Source organism: Athene noctua, chromosome 2 (assembly GCF_965140245.1).
Source record: "Athene noctua chromosome 2, bAthNoc1.hap1.1, whole genome shotgun sequence".
Classification (NCBI taxonomy): Eukaryota; Metazoa; Chordata; class Aves; order Strigiformes; family Strigidae; genus Athene; species Athene noctua.
Window position 1 is genome coordinate 139,070,352 of NC_134038.1, and position 18,636 is coordinate 139,088,987.

At 42.0% G+C, this 18,636-nt stretch overlaps 1 protein-coding gene across 8 annotated transcripts in view; it reads right to left on the reverse strand.

Moving 5' to 3' along the window:
• The window catches only part of OSBPL3 (oxysterol binding protein like 3), an 85,268-nt gene extending 69,820 nt beyond the window's left edge, over positions 1-15,448 (reverse strand). For 5 of the 8 annotated variants that reach the window (XM_074900429.1, XM_074900431.1, XM_074900432.1 and 2 more), the window contains exon 1: positions 15,216-15,448. The gene's annotated coding sequence lies outside the window, so the exon portion shown is untranslated. The remainder of the gene's footprint in view (positions 1-15,215) is intronic. The other 3 variants (XM_074900436.1, XM_074900434.1, XM_074900435.1) reach the window with 1 other exon arrangement.
• Positions 15,449-18,636: the final 3,188 nt, after the last annotated feature.

An 18,636-nucleotide genomic window follows, 5' to 3' on the forward strand; every position in this document is an offset into this window, starting at 1 on the left:
AACCAAAAACAAAGTCTAGAATTTTCTACTTTATTCTTATGTAAGAGTTTGGTGGTATCTTCACGATTGCAGAATTTATGAACTCCATGCCACCCAGGACAAGCCAAATGCAGGGGGGCCTTAACTCTGAACGATGTTTCTAAAGGTATCTGAGAAGTCTATCAGGAAGCTGAGACTTATATCAACCACTTAAGTCACCCCATAAATCCAACTGATGCCTTTGTTGTTACAGAATCTTTCCACATTTTTACACACACAGCAAGTCTTCCTCCTCCCAAAACGAAAGTTTCCTCACAACTTGCTGATACAAAAAAGGTCCCAGGTTTCCCACTGCTCCCCAAACCACTGTGCTGCAGCAATCTAGCCTGATCAGTGGGCACAGGGATACACCCATATGATATTTTGTTTCTGAATATTTTGCAATACAGGGACCCACTTTCTAAAATCATGTAGGAAGTCCAGACCAGCTTAACTGCACTATTGATTTAGAGCTTTTTTTTGTGTGCCTGTGAAATAAAAAAGTAATCCATGCTTGTACAGACATAAGACAAGGCATTTTCTCACAGACATGAGAAAAATTCTAGAGCCTGATACATTGGAATAGAACAATAAATTGAACAATAAACATATCTCACAGTGGGTGATTAAAGCTCATGTGAGCATCATAGAGGGATGTTCATTTAATGCAGAACAGAGAAAATTAATTATCTGGTACCCAAGGAAAAAAAAAAGAATGAACATGCAATAATTGACCTTTTAACGACTCTACAACCATTCATTAAGCTGTTTTTACTGTATTAGTCCCAAAGAAACTACACATTTTAAGTATTTCTGGAAGAGCCTACCAGGAGTATAACAAAGACCTAATCTGCAAATAGAGTGTAATTTGGTGTAAATCTGCAGTAAGCAGAACTGGGGGTCCTTGGGGAAGAACCAGCTAATTCTCTCCCTTCTCAAATTTAGCTATTTCTGCTGCAAGTCCTACTAAAACCAGTAGCAACATGACTACAGGGTGGAATAAGAGTGGGAAATGAATCCAATTACTAACCAACCAGGAAAAAAACCCCAGATTTTTAGCCATACTGTTTGCTGAACCAGTTCACTACATGAACACACTGCCAGCAGATAGATAAAAAGAGCAAGTCAGACAGCTGCAGACAAGAGGGTAGAGCAAAACTACCCCTCTTTCAGAAGCAACACAGGATTATGCTGGTTTACACTCAGAAGTAGGAACAAAGCAACAGGGAACAGTAAGAAAGCAACTTGTCCAAAACAACCTACAACAGACCTGCCTTCTAAAATTCAGAGTTTAATAAACATGAGCAAAAGCTAACAGTAGTGCCAAGTCTGACTGAAACCAAACATTAAAATCTTATAGTTTGCATGATGGATAAGTTAGTTACACGTGTTATTATATAGTGCTAGCTTTAATTGCTCTGAGCTGAATATAGCTTTCAGAATTTAATTGGTGCCCCTCAGCTTATCTGTCATTCAAGGAGGCAGAAATCTTCCCATTAGGAAAAACACACAGGCATACACAGTTGCATGTTACCACAGAGAAGCAGGAAACAAATCATTAAGATGCTTACGTTAAGAGTCTCCAACACTCACTCAGAACTCCTGTTTCTAAGAGAGCAATTGTTTTCCTGTTCCACCTCTCTGGTTCCAGTTACAGCAGGTGAGGAAGCACACATACCCACGCCTTATCAAACTAAACCATTTTGTGCTTTATTATCAGACTGTACTGAATCTTGCTCGCCCCATGTTTCCAGTCAGGTTGTTGCCTTTACCAGCAAGCTGCCCTGGTACCCACTTGCTTCTTCCTGAACCACCTAGCTAGGCACCACAGGGGAGGAAGAGGAGGAGCGACTCTCCTGCACACACATGCAGCCGGGTCCTTCCCTGCAGCTGCTGTATTAGCATGACATACACGATGGGGTGCAAAATCTGCTACAGCAGCAGAGACTGCAGCACCCCAATAGAGGCATGAAACAAGCTCTCTCTTCTGCCTTCTTGTAAACAATAAGGATTTCAAAAAATTGAAGGAAGAGTTCTACATAGCAGGCTTCAGTTTCCCTCTCTGAGCTGATAATGGGTTTCAGGCAGATTATTTGGCTGACAGCTAGAAGTGTGTTCTACAGATTCATTTCTCTTCACCTTCATTTAGAGGTCATTATGCAAGTGAAGTGCCGGCAATTTCTACAATTCAGGGAGTTAAATAAAAAAAAAATAAATTAAAAAGCCACTGCTGCAAGGACAAGTGTTTATACTTTCCCTCAGGCCGTAACTGCAAACTCCCTTCCCTCCCCCCAAAACTCTCACCTGGCTTGTGCCCTCTACCTATTTTCTCTCTGGTTTCATAGATCTTCTTTACTGAGCTGAACTCCTAATTTTTAGAGTTCTGGTCTTCTTCCTCCCTGTCTTTGGTGAGTAGGGAAAAGAAGAATAATGCTACTTACGGAAAAGAAAGTATTTATCAGACCATCTGAATTGCTGAATGCAACATTAGAGCTGAAGACAGATGGGCCAGCTAAGCCTCCAGGTTTGCCTGTGTTAGAGCTGGGTGTGCACTATAGAAGCACTAGCTGGAGGTCTGCCAGGGAGTCCCTGCTACACTGAAGACCAAAGGTAGTATACCAGGTTTTTCTGTCCTCTGACTTAACCACATTTCTGAGGTGCAGACCAGGCTGGATACAATAGGTTAAAGGAACTATATCTCTTTGTTGCTTAAGAGAGATTTTAAAGCGAGCCTCCTGATGTGCACTGTTTTGCTTCCATACTCTGCTGTTAGCTGAGCTGCCACAGAACAGAAGGCTCCCTACTGTCAGTGCAGGCGTAGAGAGACTTCATTTACCCACTCCTGATAAAGCACAAAATCATGACACTCATTGCCATTAAGATTTTTCCTTCTGAAGTACCAGACCAAAATGTGGATAAATAGCATCAAAAATAGGGATGAACACTAGAGGCAATTTATATATTATATCTGTCACTCTTACAGAAGGCATTTTTATTTTAAAACTCCGCCAATCGCAACAGTCTATTTAGTACAGATGTTTGGGGCTTTTTTAACAAAAAAAACCCAAAACCAACATACACAACACCATGCATCTACTACTGATGAATATACACTCTGAATGCTGAGTGTTAACTGTTGTGAATCAGAACCGAGTGACCTAGAGAACTCCATGGGGGCTCTTCCTAGTCAAGCTGTTCTGCTCTCAGGCAGCAGCAACCAGATGCAGGCAGGGCAGGCTGCCAGGTGTGGCTGCACAGGTCTCGAGCATCAAACCACCTCTCACCCTCTCCCTACATTTAAAACTATCATGTAAGGTGCAGTGAGGAGACACACACCACACACTGCCTTTTAAGAAACGATCAGGAAAATCCACACAAGCAGAAGGATGGAAGAACAGTGGAGATCAGCCAAAGCAACCACAGCATTAGTCTGGGAAAGTAAGCATGCAGCTACAGTAGCATTACGTGACTGTCCACTAAATCTGGATCTGGGGATTAGCAGGAGAGAAGAGATACCAGAAAAAAGGTGATTTGTTTTCTTGTCACCAGTAGTACTGGAGAAATTTTACCCTCCCCTCCAAAATTAGAACACCTACATAAGTATAACCCCTTCTTTTCCTCTTAGTGTCACATGTATACACAGAAACCCACAAAAAAAAGCATCATCAGCCTCAGGTCAGGGCAGCTGAGGCCTAAACATTCACAAAACTTTCACGGAAACATTAAAAAGCAATTATGTTAAAACAACAAGATCATCAGAGCAAATATATACCATCTACCAGAATAATTACATACCATCCAGCAGAAGCTGCAACCTATTCACAGTAAGTTTATTCAAAGAATTTTTCTCACAGAAAAAAATATAAATGTGGCAAGTTATGATGTCTACAAATTCCAGAATCTATTTATTTATCAGATGCTTTTCTCTACATCTGGTTACCTGCAAAATTGACTCAGCTGTAGCAACAGCTGCTGCTAAATCTGTGGGTTAATTTGGGAAAGAAAAAGATAGCTAAGTATTTTCAGTTAAATATATGTATTCACTTAAATGCAACCTGAGATTTTAAAAATATTTATATATACATATAAATATATATAAATAAAAGTCACATTTAAGTGAATGCTTTTACAGTCTCAAATGATTCACATTTGCCAACCCTTCCCCTTCCTCTTTGCACTTTGTGTATCTCCCAGCTGATCTGAAGCTATATTCTTTCTGGGTGTTCAAGGTTACTTAAGTTACAGTTAGAGAACAGAATGGGGAGGGGCATCTAAAGATTATTTATATGGCAGGACTTCAGACAATTGAACCAGCTATATCTCAAGGGATTTGATAAAGAGTCATAAAATTGATAAAGAGGAGAAAGATGGGTGAAACACTATTCAGAGTCACTCATCAGGATTCTCCTGCTGATGGATTCATTCATGTGACAAAGACACTGATCCTCTAGGACAAGGTGACACACCCAAGAAGGGATTTTAAGATAGAAGTGGGAAGTGAAAGTTCTTGGGCACCCACGCAATCTCCACATCTAACCTCACTGCACTAGCAAAGGAAATGAGGATGTGGCCAAGAAGGAGTCTTATCTATCCTTTGATAGAGGGCTGAAAGTCCTAACACAGATGAGAACAGGGGTCAGGCAGACAAGTAGTCTGCCCTGGTAAACAGGCAAGACCAGATGAAACATTCTGTGTACTTAAAATTAAGCTCTTTTTTTTTTTAATCTAAAAAAATATAATTAGCCAGAATCCTGGATTAAAGTTTTAGCCAAAGGACAAAAGTTTTGAAATAATTTGTTAATGGGACACCTGAGAACAAACCTCTGACTCTAAGATGATGCTTAGTGACTTTACAAAAGGGAATTTACAAATGTATTGACTGCAACAAATATTGAACATGAGTATGCAGGAACTCTCTTCTAGTCCTGTGATATGCCAGTACAGTCACTTTCATTATAAATTAAGCTTTATATACCCTTACCAACATTACTATTGCTGATTTAACCTAGGCTGCAAACCAACCCTGCCTAATAATTTAAACTTTAGTTTCCATTAATAAAAGAAAATTACTTTAGCTTTACTTGCTTAGAAGCATTTCTTTTGTGAACAAAAGTTAGGTGGGTTATTTTAAAGTAATATTCATGTTAAAAAGTGGCAGATCAAAGAAACTGTGCTTTTTAGAATCTATATTTAAGCTACCAGACATAGGTAGCTTCTACTACATCAGTTCTGACAGTGAAGTTAATTGATACTTTCCTCTTGATTTGATGTCAACACCTTGCATGCCCATGCCTTTCCGAAGAAAATGACTGTAGTTTCCAGACCTCTGGGACTCAGATAACATAGAAATAGAAATAAACACTTCAGAATCTCAGTGTAGGGAGGAATTAGGGGATCAGAAGAGTTTTTTCCAATTTTCTTCTTGATCAGAGCCAATCCAGTCACAAGTCTAGCCAATCTATGCCTTGCGATTTTTGTCTGCATTCCTCCTACATTCCACAAAACATTCTTGCATGCAAATGCAAGTGGCATTCACAGACAAAAAAATTTCATAAGATGACTCACCATATTTACTCAGAACACCTCCATTATTTTCAAGGGCCAAAGAGAACCACAGGGAAGTAGAAAAGCAGTTTGGTCAACCAGAATAAGAAGTGAGAATCAAAGTTACATACAAAAATCTGTTTTCCTACCCTTTATCCCTAGTTCCCTTACCAAATACCACCCTTTCCCTCAGCTCTAAGTGCATTAGGCTAGGCTAATGTAGAAGATACAATTTTATTGATAAAGTAATGCACAACAGATGCACAGCCTACACCTTCTCTCTTCTTAAGTAACCCATCACAAGGCAGATCAAGTGGCAATGCACTTGCAGACTGTTGAGCAAGGATATTAAGAATGAAAATCCCTCAAGAATTCAAGTTCTGCAAGATGAGTGCTGGGAGACAGGCCATAGCAAGAAAGGCATTACATCTTTCTAATATTCACAGGTCAAACATTTTTGTTTGTTTGTTTAAAACATCAAATTCACTTAACAGCAAGCAAAGATGATCTTTTTGCAGAAGAGCTCTGCACACAACTACTATTTAATAGCTTAATTTGTGAAAACCAGAAGCAAACAACTCTCGTATTGCACTGAATAGAGGGTATGTTTATACTAACTGTTCATTCTAGTCTTATTAAAGTAAGTAATGAAAGCTCACTTGGCGAGGAACACTTGGTACTTCAACGTGAACTGTCATTGTGTCTGGATTATTAAGACTGAAATGGCATCCACAGTTAGGAAAATGTGGATGTTCTCAAAGGCTGAGCCATGCCTCAGAAATGAAGATTTCCTAAGCCGCTTGAAGTAGGAAGCAGTCACCACCACAGACAAGCCCCACAAACGTTTCCCAAAGTGAGGTCAGTCACTTGATGATACTGAGGTACAACTACTGTTCTACCACTGAACTACTATGAAATTAAGGAAACCACTTGTTTAAAAATAAAAAGATGGCTGCCAATACAGGTAGAAATAAATGGGAAATTGTATCTTCCCTGCTCATCTTATCAAATCTGGGACTAAAAGCAGATTATTAAAGCCTGCCTGATGAAAACAATGATCTTGTATGCATTTAAAAATACTTAATGGTGTCCCATTACGTGAAATTTGATCTTTTAAAATGTAAGATTATCACCAGTAAGTGATCTTCAGTACATCAGCAATTGCATGCATATGACATGGCAGAAGAAAGTAACCTTGTATACTTAAGTGTTCCTGCAATAAGAGGAAAAAAAAAAGTATTTTACAAGTCAACCTTTAAAAATACACTCCATTTTATGAAAGGCTGACAATTCTTTTTTAAAGAAAAAGTTTTTAAAGTAAGAAGCAAGCAAAGAAACTATAAGTCTCATCTGCCAAAGTGACATCCTGGCAATGGCTCTGCTGTTGATTATCAAGTGGAAATGTTAATCTTGCTGAACTTCAGAGAGTACAGTACTATATAGTATTATACATAGGAAAATAAGCTGTGCAATTATGGGGTGAAGGAGAGAAGCCTATGATTCAGCTACCCTGTGGAAAATTCTAACATCTTATCTCTGAATCTGAAATTAAGTTCCCCATTTACTCAGTGAATTGAAAGAAAAAACATGATTTCAGCAGTGCATTTTTATCCTAAGAAATAGGATGTTAAAAAGCTTGTTTCGACAAAACAAAGTGGACATCAGCTAGAAGGCAAGAGCTTTATTTATTCACGATAGCAGTTCCCTACCTCAGCAAGTTCTCCTTTCTCCACAATCTGACATTCTCTAAGCACTGGGAGATATTCAGTAAGTAAGCCTTAGTTTTATAAGGTTATCATACTGAGTGCTTCTGGTTTTAACGCCTTGCAGATGAAATAGGTGGATGTGAAGGACAGTAACACTCTGCAAATGAACTCAGTGATGTCATTTAAAAAAAAAAAAAAAAAGGAAAAAATGAATGGATTTTATACTTCCTGAATTTCAGAAGCTGTGGCAGTAGTGTAAGAGGTTTGAATTGTTACTTCCTATCTAGGTCACTCAGTAAAAAATTATCAGTACCATTCAGTTAAGGGAGACAAGAATCAGTCATAATACTTTGGTCCAATATTTTGATCGACACCCAAACTTTGGAGTTCATTTCCTCTTAGATCTGTTTTTTGGATGAAAGGTTAAGAATATGGCAAAGCAGCCCTTCATACCCAGCCCAGGAATCTAAATCCAGCTGGGTGCCCTCTTAGCCTGTGGTACAGATACCACAATGGTAAGCAAATGAGAGTCCATGACATCTTAGTTGTCCATCATTTTAGTCAGTAAAAAGTACTGGTTGGTGCTAGTAAGGATACACATCCTGAATTCACTTCTTGAAAAACAGTAGCTTTCTTGCCAAGACGTGACAAATTCCTGTAGACCAACACTTAAATTCTTTTCCTTCCATTGTTCAACCTTAATCAGAAAACAAAAAATATCAACTCCCCTTTCCCAACATGGTTATTACTAGAGTTCGATAATAGGACTGGATTTATCCAAGATTCCTCTCTCTTCATATACAAATTGCTTGTAATCTGACCTTAATATCAGCAAATTAGCAAACCCCATTAGTTCCAGTTCTCTTTTATTTCTAGAAGTCAAACTCTGTCAGACAGATATCACCAATCCTCCATAAGGAGGCTATTCCAATAAAAGTTGCACCATGCCATATGAAAGATGACCTGTATCCCAACCACAGGGTTGCTTATTGTCTCAGTTAATGTCCGGACAAGACTAAAAAAAACCACCAGGACTCTGACTGGCTTTTCCAAAATCACTTCTTAACAGAGTTTGAAGAGCAGAGTCGCACTACACTAAACTTCAAAATACACTAGTAGAATCATCACAGAATGGTTGAGGTTGAAAGGGACCTTTGGAGGTCATCTGGTCAAACCCCCTGATCAAGCAGAGCCACCTGGAGCTGGTTGCCCAGGACCACATCCAGACAGCTTTTGAATACCTCCAAGGAGAGAGACTCCACACCTCTGAACAACCTGTGCCAGTGCTCGATGGCACTCACAGTGAAAAAAAATACTTCCTGATGTTGAGGGGGAAACCTCCTGTGTTTAAATGCCCATTGCCTCTGGTCCTGTCCTGTTACATATCTCAGTGAGTGACAAAACCATTATCAAAATGTTATCTTTTAAGGAAACTAAAACATGGCTGTTCTGAGTGATTCAACCACCCCTATAAAACAGCAACAGCAAGATGCAGTTCTGAGAAGTTTCCAGGACATGACAGCACCAGGGTAGACCACAGAGCCTTACTACTCTCACTTACTAGCAAAAAAAAGTTAAGGAGAAATCTTATTTTCAAGGATAGTCTTAATAAAGCCTTTTACTTATAATTTTTTGTTTCTTTGTTCCATTATCACTTATTTAAAAAGCGAAGTCCTGCAGCATTTTAGCAATAATGCCAGTTCCAAATAGCCTGATGCATGTTAGGCAGCTTGCTTCTTTTGAGGTAGTGAAATCATCGCTAAAAAAAATGGACTAGCAAGTTTTTAGAACATCTGCTACCTAAATGGCTGCATAGTCCCTGAGAACTGACAGGTCATGTGCCACTGAGCTGCACAGACATAGATATATCCAGTCAGGGTGGGGAACCTCACACAGCTACCAAATTGTAGAAAGCTATCTCCCAGCAAGTACCAGCCTGCCTGCGTTTGGCAAGCAGTAAGGTATAAGGGAGGGAACCTCAGAAAGCCACCACAAACTCCTACCACAGTCGTCTTAAACTAGCAAAGACTCAGTAGCCCACATCCTTTGGAGTTAGCTTCATCAGCTCCCCAGTATGCAGAGAGTAGCCACTAGCATATCTTTGGGATCCCCACTGCTACTAATGATGTACACCCAGTTATTTTAAAGTGATCAAGCAGTACCACAGATGATTAACAGACACTCGCTGTTTCTTTTTTTAAGGTATACAAGACAGTCAGTGACTGAATCGCATTCATAGTGAAACTGCCTCCCTCTTCCCCCCCTACATTGTAAGTTGCACTTAAATTCACAGTTTATGCTGTTAAAGCTTCGTCTAGAAGATCTTGGCATTTGTATGTCACAAGCAAGGGATATAGAAAGAAGTGATAGAACTATTAACTCTCCTTCAGAATACAGTATTTTCTAAAACCATTAAACAAGCTTCTTTTCTACCAATACAGTTTCAGCCAGCGTAGTCCCAGGTGCTATGAGCAAGACATGTTCTGTGTCCTGTTCAGGGTAGATGCTGCTATTGTGCCTTGCAGCTTGAGGCAGGAACAGAAAGAACCCTTTTGACAATAAAGCTTATCAAGGCTGGCTTCAAAGCCACCTGCTGCCACTGCAGACAGGACAGCAAAAGTTCTGTAAAAATAAGAATTGCACATTTCACTTGGGAAACTAAGAGTATTAAGAAACTCTTACTATCCCTCCTCAAGGCTATTTTTCTAGACACACTGACAAAACAATTACTTTGGAGAAGAGGGAAACACTGCAACAAAATTTTTTTTAACATCAGTGGTTGGCAAGGTGATAGTAGTGCCAGAGACCCGTATCCTCCTCTGCTCATATGAAAATTTGAAGGGCAGGGCTTAACCTTCTGTAGCAAGCAGAATTAACAGTGACACAGATGGGCTTGCGCATTGAGAAGGATAAAGTCTCCTGCACACACGGTTCTGTTGGTGATTGACAAGCTGTTCAGAAATTCTCTTCTGTGGTTTCAGGGACTGTCCAGGCAGAACTTAGGAAACATGTAAGGCAAACAGAGTATACCCCCACAGTTCTTCACCAGAGCCATTAAGACCAGGAGCTTTATTCATATTCACTAGCAGCTATATGAAAATGGAACAGACTAAAAGCAGAACAATAAGAATGCAGACACTGAGACTAGGAAGAGCCTCCAGAATCACAAGTGGCATAAGTCAGATCAGAAAGAGGTGACCTAAAAGCGACCAAAGCGATCACCACAACAGATAAGAGATGATACTTGTGATAACAGACTCTGCAGTATCATCACAAGCAGTAATAACAGAATTGGTAGAAATTAAGATGAGGGAAGAGTACAACTAGATTCAGCCAGGGAAACATTTCAGACTTCCACCCTGAAAACATTCATCAGAAGATTCACCAAATGCCCAGAAAGCCTAATGCTTCAGGTTTTTGTAATGGCAACAAAAAGTCAGTACTGAAATCCAACAGGTATCGTTACAGTAAACAAAGAAGTTACAAACAAGGATTAGTAACAATACAAAATAGTAAAGGTGAGACACTGTCTTCATTCTAAGAACAGCAGTTAAATAGAAGTGCTGAATGATAACCGCAGCACCACATGCTACCATGTTTTGCTGTGACTGCTTTTTAGGTTTCAGCTCAACCAACATGCAGGCAGAATCTGGAGCTATTACTAAAAAGTTGCTATTATGGAAAGATGAATCAAAAGAAGTCTCCTTAATTCATCATTGTATTGGAAGGCAGAAGAAAGATTTGTTTGCACACCCACATTAACATAATTGCCCAAGAAAATGTCCAGAAGAAAACAATTAAGTGTTCACATAGCAGCAGCTATGTTTGACAACCTAAATACGATTCAGTCATTGAAACCCCGTAACTTAAAGAAGGAATTTAACAACTGGACTTGAAAGTGAGAAATCTTGAAACAAAAATACATACAAACCTCTTGGTCAGACAAGGAATGCAGAGCTTGGCTAATATGCTATTCAATGACTCCAAAGGGAGGATTTTTCAAATTCAATCTAAACTGTTATAAAATTGAAAAGGTGCGCACAGAAGCACATAAAGAATCGTATCTACAGACTTCCTTCTGTGACTTACCAGATGCTATTAAGCAGCCACTACCTTTGTGTCAGGCTGTTTTACAGTCAAGTACACAATTAGTAAGTCTGGAGACCTCTCCAATAGTTAGAAACTCATAGCAATTCTCAATGCACTAACTTCAGCTTAGGGCTTAGAGGTCAGTGAAAGTCAGTTCTCACTCTTATTCCTCCCTCTTGTTGCACATAACAGGGATTCCTGTAAAGTCAAGCTTATCAGTACTTATTTTCCATAGGAGAAGATTTAAGAGCCATGTCTAAAATAGCCTTCCTCAGAAGACGCTGAATAATTAGCAAATAGGCATTGCAAAAATTGCTTCGCACCTTCCTCGACAAAAGCAGCTCAATTCTATTTCTTTGCTTTTGTGGTTAGCATCATGGAGCGCCCAGACACTGAAATAGGATTAAGCACTGCTGTGCTCAGTGCTACACACTAACACGTGACTTCTACCCTAAGGAGCCTGCACTGAGTCAGTGCTGTTCTGGCACACCGGACAGGCAGGACAGCAGAGGCTGAGCTGCACGGCGCCGAACTGACCAAACGCGTTTCCAGGTCTCAGCTGGCACTTCTTAGAGCGCTCACTGCTTTTGTTAACGACAGGTACCAGAATTCCCATTAAATTAATATTTAAAAAATAACTCTGATCGTTTAACAATTATCTCAGTTGGGACACCTGAATAAAGAAAATCAAAATTTGTGCAAGGCTTCTGTTTTCCTCCTCCGCTGAGGCTGTCCTTAACTTTTTTTTTTTTTTAAATTGTTTCAAGCAACCTCCAACAATGTGCCATGATTTTCATGTTGACAGAGCTCCAAAACCACTACTCCAACACTGTGTTAATTCATGTCATAACTTCATATATAATAGAATCTGCTATTTCTGAACATATGCATTACGTAAAAGTCACAAGCAGCTTCAAGAACTTTGCATGAGCAACAAGCTAAAGCAGATTGAAAGGAGAAGGAGTTATGGATATCCTGCCTCCCAGGATCAGACCCACTGCTGTGCTTTCCTTGGCTCTTATGTTTCCAACTTTACCTAGATCACCGTATTCATTAGCATCAACACCCACATCACTCAACCTTGAAAGCAGACAGCAAACTTCACTCTAAGGTAATTAGAAATTAACATCAAGGAGATACATTTTATGTTAGCAGAATGAGGATAAGTACCCACAGCAGCACAGAACATTACATACACAAAACTTCCCTGTTCTTCAGATAAATGAGAAACTAAAGCAACAAAACACGCATTTGCAAGCATAATATTCAAGGATTTATGTACTTGTACCACAAGTCACAGCTGCAGGAGACTGAAAAAAATGTCTGTCCCCTCAAAGAATACTTCTCAAACACAACCACAAATGCAGGAGATAGACGTGAAAATCCAGCACCACAAAGAGCAGAGCTGGGTAAATTTGTTAACAGAAAAGTATTAGTCCCAGTCTGAAGAGCTGCTTGTCAGATCTCACAATATCTGCATCCTATTATCAGAAACCTGATACAGGAAAAGGCAATGAGATTCTCCTAGAAGTTTCTTTGGCTTCCTTTGTAGTGGTGTATCACACTATCCCCTAGCCTTTACTAGCAAAACTTTACACCTTCGGCAAGTCAAATCTTGACATAATTTAAATCAATTGAGAAATTTCTACTGACTTCAATGAGACCAAAATATACTGATATAAATACTATGCTGCTTCTAATGCATAGAAGTACCCCACGACAGTCCCATTCTTCATTCTGCTGCCTCGTTCATCACTGCTTTTTTTTGAAATGCACGTTATAGAAAATCAAATGTAAGCCTAAAATATATTAGCTACAAAATGAGAAAAGCCTTCCTATTGAAAACATAATTTGTATCTAAATTGTTAAGAGCACTGTTTGCAGCAACTGAAAACTCAGTTTTACAGTTAGAAACCACAAGATTCCAGACTGCCACAAGAATGCCCTATTCTGCTTTACTTTCTACACAACTTATAACAAAACCTACAGAATGCAACAAATGAAGGAAAGCTTGTTAGACTGACGTCCATCTATTTATAATGGACACGGTTTGAAGGAGACCCAATTCTGTACAATGACATACACACAGCTACCAAAAAACTAAACAAGGTTTTGTATAAAATACGGCATACTTATGTTTGCAAAAGTGAATGAGCTACCACACATGCAGAGTTGCAAGAAGCAGACTCCAGCTGAGTCTCACCATTTCCTGTCCCTGGTGAACATGCTAGTAATTTCAGCCCAACCACAACTGTTCAGTGCACACACATGCACACTCATACGCTGAGAGTCTCTCCTATCCCCAAGACTCCCCACCCACCCTTCCTGCATGCAAACCCAGATATATACAAAATTATTAGGGAGGACATAAGTCGGCCTAACACAGTGTGCAGGAAGCGGGATATCAAAGTAAAGAAGAAGAGAATAAAGAATTGTTAATGTTATTGCTCTGTAAAAGGAGTAGGAGCCACAGTAGAAAATATTTAGCTTAATCTACTGGGAATACGGACTAAGGAGTATTACTTAAGAGATTTTTTTTAGAAACATTTCTAATAATAAAAAATAAAGCTCATGGACATTAAAACTGTTGTTACCCATGGCTTTACAGAAAGTGTCCATGAAAATACTTGCTTTAAATACCCAAACCGGATTTACAACCTCTGTTGAAATTTAAGTAGAGTGAAACATTCTGAACTCTATGATTAATCAATGAAAGCAAAGGGATGAAGCAACCACCAACTGTTCCCTGTGTCCCTTTTCAAGAAAGCAGAGAAGGAAAAACACTGTTACCATCATTAGAGGCCTAGGACAAAAATCTAAGGCAGACAAATTACCTTACAAGGAGGAAGGGAATTTATTAAAAGCCCTTTTCACTAGCCATTCCAAATCTCCTCCTAGTAAAAATAAACCAGCAAGTGTCAGTGACAAGTATTTCACCATCAGTGAACTGTACCAAAAAGTTTTCAAGTAATGGAGTATTTAAATGCTCGTATTACCTAATTTGTCCTCAAATGGAAATTAAATCAACCTGGAAACTGTAGTGGCTGGATTTAATTAACCTATTTTTCTTGAAGAATGTGGGCAAGAAGAAAAAAAAAAAAAAAAGGTAGAATTTTTTTTATTTTACAGGAGCTCAGAAAACCTGAGATTAGACGAGAGCGACGGCTTTACAAACACGCCCAAGATTTCCGAAGTTACATTTAACATCCAGCCCGTTGCCAGCTCGATTTCCCAGAGGACGCAGCAAGCGGAGAGACCTGTCCCTGCCGCCCCTGCTCCGGGAAAGCCACCCCTCGGCCCAGGGGCGTTTGGGAAGCAGCGGCCCGGAGTATCCCACCTAACCTGGAATTAGCTCCGTCTCGGTGCTACGGGGAGCACACCGGGAGTTCAGTAAGTGCCGGGCAGCCCTCAGCAGCGATCTCCCTCCCGAAACAGGGGAAGGCGCTTAAGTCGGCTGCCGCTCCGGGGCTGTAACAGCGCGGCCGGCGGGGGCCGAGGGCCGCAGGAGGTGACCAGGGAGGGGCTCGGCCGGGCTGGCGGCAGGCGCGGGGGCTAAGGCTACCGCCCACCCGCCCCCCGGCCAGCAGCCCTCGGGGCTCCCGCTGCAAGCCGGGCCACAAAGCTGCTCTCCCGTCTGGTAAAAAGCCACTTTTCTCGTGTGCCAAGTTGGCCCCCGGCCCGACCCGCGGACCACCGGCCCGCCGCGGCGCTTCCGACAGGGGTGCTGCAACCCCCGCCCGCCCACCCGGGGGCTACGCCCCGCCACACCACCCCCGCCGCTGCCCCGTCCCCACGGCGCGGCGGAGGAGAGGCCCCGCGGCCGCCAGCGCCGCTCGAACACCCACCCGAGCTCCTCACCTGCCGCCGGCCGAGCTACCGCCCGCCGGGCGCCCCCGCCATGGCCCCCCGGGCAGCGGCGCCCCACAGCCAGCAGAAAGGAGGGAGCGAGGGAGGAAGGAGTCGGGCGGGAGCGACAACCGCAACCATAAAGAGCCGCTCCACCGGCCCCGGCGGGGAGGGCGGGGGCGCGCAGAGCGACACCTCTGCCGCCGCCGGCTGCTGGGGAACGGCCACGAGACGGGCCGGGGGCGGGACCGCCGCGCTCGATTGGCAGCCGCTCTGACCAACGGGAAGCGCCCGCTCACTTCCCCGCCGGGCTAGGAGGCGGTATTCCCGCCCGTCGGGGCGGGGGAGGGAAGGGGGTGTTTCCATGACGTCACGGGCGGCGCCCGGCGGACAGGTGGGGAGCGGCCCCGAGGGGACGCGGGGACAGGGGCGCTGGGCTAAGCCAGCGCTCAGCCCGGAGCCGCTCTTAAGCGGCTGGGACGGGGCGGGGCAGGCGGTGCCCGGGGGAGGGGGCGCGGCGCTAATCTCGCACTGGCCTTGCGGGACCTTCGGAGCCGGGACAGCGAGGCTGCCTCGGCCGCCCCGTCCCCGGCCGTCGGGGCGAAGCGGGAGCGGGCGGCGGCAGAGGGGGCTCGTCGGGGCGCCGCCGCACTCACAAAACGGCCTGAGGGGATGAACGACCATGCAGCACTGCCCGCGCCCGGCCTTGCCCACCGCTTCAGGAAGGGCTCCTCCGGTGGGAGAGGAACACCCCTCCCCGCCCCCTCCGCTTCCCCCCACCCCGGCATCCTAAAATTAGCGTGTTCCTCTGAGTCTTATTTAAAAAGAAACAACTTGAGTGACTAATTAGAGCCAAGCCGTTAGAAGCACTCTGGACTGCTTCCACGAACCCTTTAATCTGTGAGATAAATCTTTCCAAAATGATTGCTGCTTTGCGAGGATGTAGACGGGATGTGACTTGGCACACAACTCACACAGTTTTTATTTACAAAGTGCGATTTAATCCACGCTTAAGAGAAAGGGGGTGTGTGGGAAGAACCACCCTCATTTCCCTACTCAGTCTCACCTGCTCAAAAATGATCAGATGCTTTTTGATTCCATTCAGAACTTGGTGATTTTCTCCACTGCAGTGATTCTGGGAAACAGAAACCCTTTTCCTAATTTATACTGCATTACAAAAGAGCAGAAGCACTCGGAAAAGCAAGCTCAAGTGATGTCCCAAAAGGCAGGGAAGGTATTCATGGATGGGAACATGTGGTAGCATCCAGGTAGAACCCAGGAGTAGAGTAGTACCTTGCACTTCAAATGAAATCTTATAAGGCCGTGAGAGACACTAGAAGGTTTCATCACTTTTATTAAGAACGCTATCCAGCAGAGGCTTCCCAAACCATAGACACCAAAGTGACCCAAACACCTTGAACGCCGCTCTCAGAGCTGGCCTACGTGCAACTACAGCAGAGAGGGCTTCTGTTGTCTCTGCAGCTGACTGCAGCCGTATAGCCTGATAATAGCTTAAGGAGATGCTGCCTATACTAGGAAAATTCAAGCAATGATGTTTTGGTCAGCATCAAGCAACAAAGTCGATGAACAGCAATGGAAGCAGTTTTAGTTTTTATTATATTGTTTAACATAGCTTCAAGTTGCTGCTGTGTGGGAATTCAGGCATTGCTTGAGGGTATTTATCAGCTTCAAACAACTGGAATTTAACAATAGCATATAGCAATTCCTTAGGTTTAAGGCGTTCTAGAAGTTTGTTTTTATATATACAAGTTTTAGGACAAAATTAGCACTTTTTAATGAGCACAATTGTTGAACTAAAGGCCTGCAGCAGCAAATCAGTTAAGGAAAAATTAGGCAAGCAGGGTATGTTGATGGTACACCTTTCTAGTGATCATGTGATGTAATAACAGTATGTTTCCTACGTCTGTGCAGTGTGTTCCAGTTCCCACTGAAACCAAACTCAGACCACCTCTTGATTTAGAAGGGAAATGGGTTGCTCCCCGAGGGTGTACAGTCTTCAGGCCCTGCAACAAAGAGGGAGCAAACAAAGCAAAAATAAAATTATCTTCCAGTCCAAAATCTCCATCTTGAGTCCTGCCAGTTCCTGAAATATTTAGGACATTTACTGTTCCTGTGTTCATCAAAGCAAAAAACATGGAGTGAGCACATCTCTGGGCTGTATTGAATTATTTCACTGGAGTTACATCAGGAAGGAGTTTGATCTTTCTATAGATTTAGGGCTTTCTTTCCTTTTGTTCTGCTGTTGAATGGAAACAATGAAGAAATATTGGGGTGCTCTTTTTTCCTGGCTAAAGAAAAGTTTAGAAATAAATTAATAGGCAGCCTTTGAGAACAAGATCATTCTTTCTGTTAGAAAATCAACACACAGAGAAATAGTGACAGTCTGTTAACTGAGATGGCAAAACACAAGATGTTGTACACATCAGGGGAAATGTATAGGCAGAAAGCCTGTCTGAATATAGATTGCTGGTTTTCCTTCTTAATAGATCCGTCAACAAAACCCATCCAGTTTATAATAGTAAAAGGGAGGTGGTTAGGCTGTTCCTCAGCACCATGCACTTAACCTTCAATTTATCCTTGCTCTTTGGTTTTTCTGTTCTGATTGATGGAGCCTCATGACACTGTAATCTTTCCAGAGCTATTAAGAAGGGGAACTCCATTCTGCATAATCCAACAGGTATTTTTTTTAATTCACTTTCCCTTTGATCTAATATAACTCAGAATTAAATTACATGGCCTGAATTAAAACTACCATGGTGTGTGTCCTTTTCGCTTGCTCTTTCCTGTGGTTTTGTAAAGACAGTTCATAATAATGTTTCCATTTGTGCAATGAAAGAGCTTGTCTTTTGATTTCCAGCTTTTTTTTTTTTTAATTATTAGGTGAAAATAATTACTGCATCTCTACTGAACTCAAAGACATGCAATGATGTTTAAGCAATCTAATTCTTGTGTGAGTGAACAAGCTTCCATACCATGTATATGGACCAGACAAAGGCTCATTATGAGATGCAAGTTATGTCCCGTGACTTGAGCTGAACAACTAAGACAAATAAGACTTGTGAAGAGCTTCTACATTTACAGCAGAGGAATATATTCATTAAGTATCCTTGTGTCTGAGAAGGTGTGAGCAGCAGGAGAGTTGTATACATTACAAAGTTATTGAATTAATCTGTCTTTCTCTTCTGATGACTCTGTACATATGTCTTCAGTCCTGAGCAGGAGTTACCTGTCTTGAAATGCAGCAACATTTTTCCTTGTGCACCAAAATGAATCTGTCCTTGATAGCTTTCCTCTTTCCATCAGCTCCCCTCCATCATGTAATTTCTGTCCTTATGCCAGTACCTTTTATTTTATTCTCAACCACTGCTGAGAAGCCTTCTATCCCATTTGCAATGCTTTGGCAAATGTTACT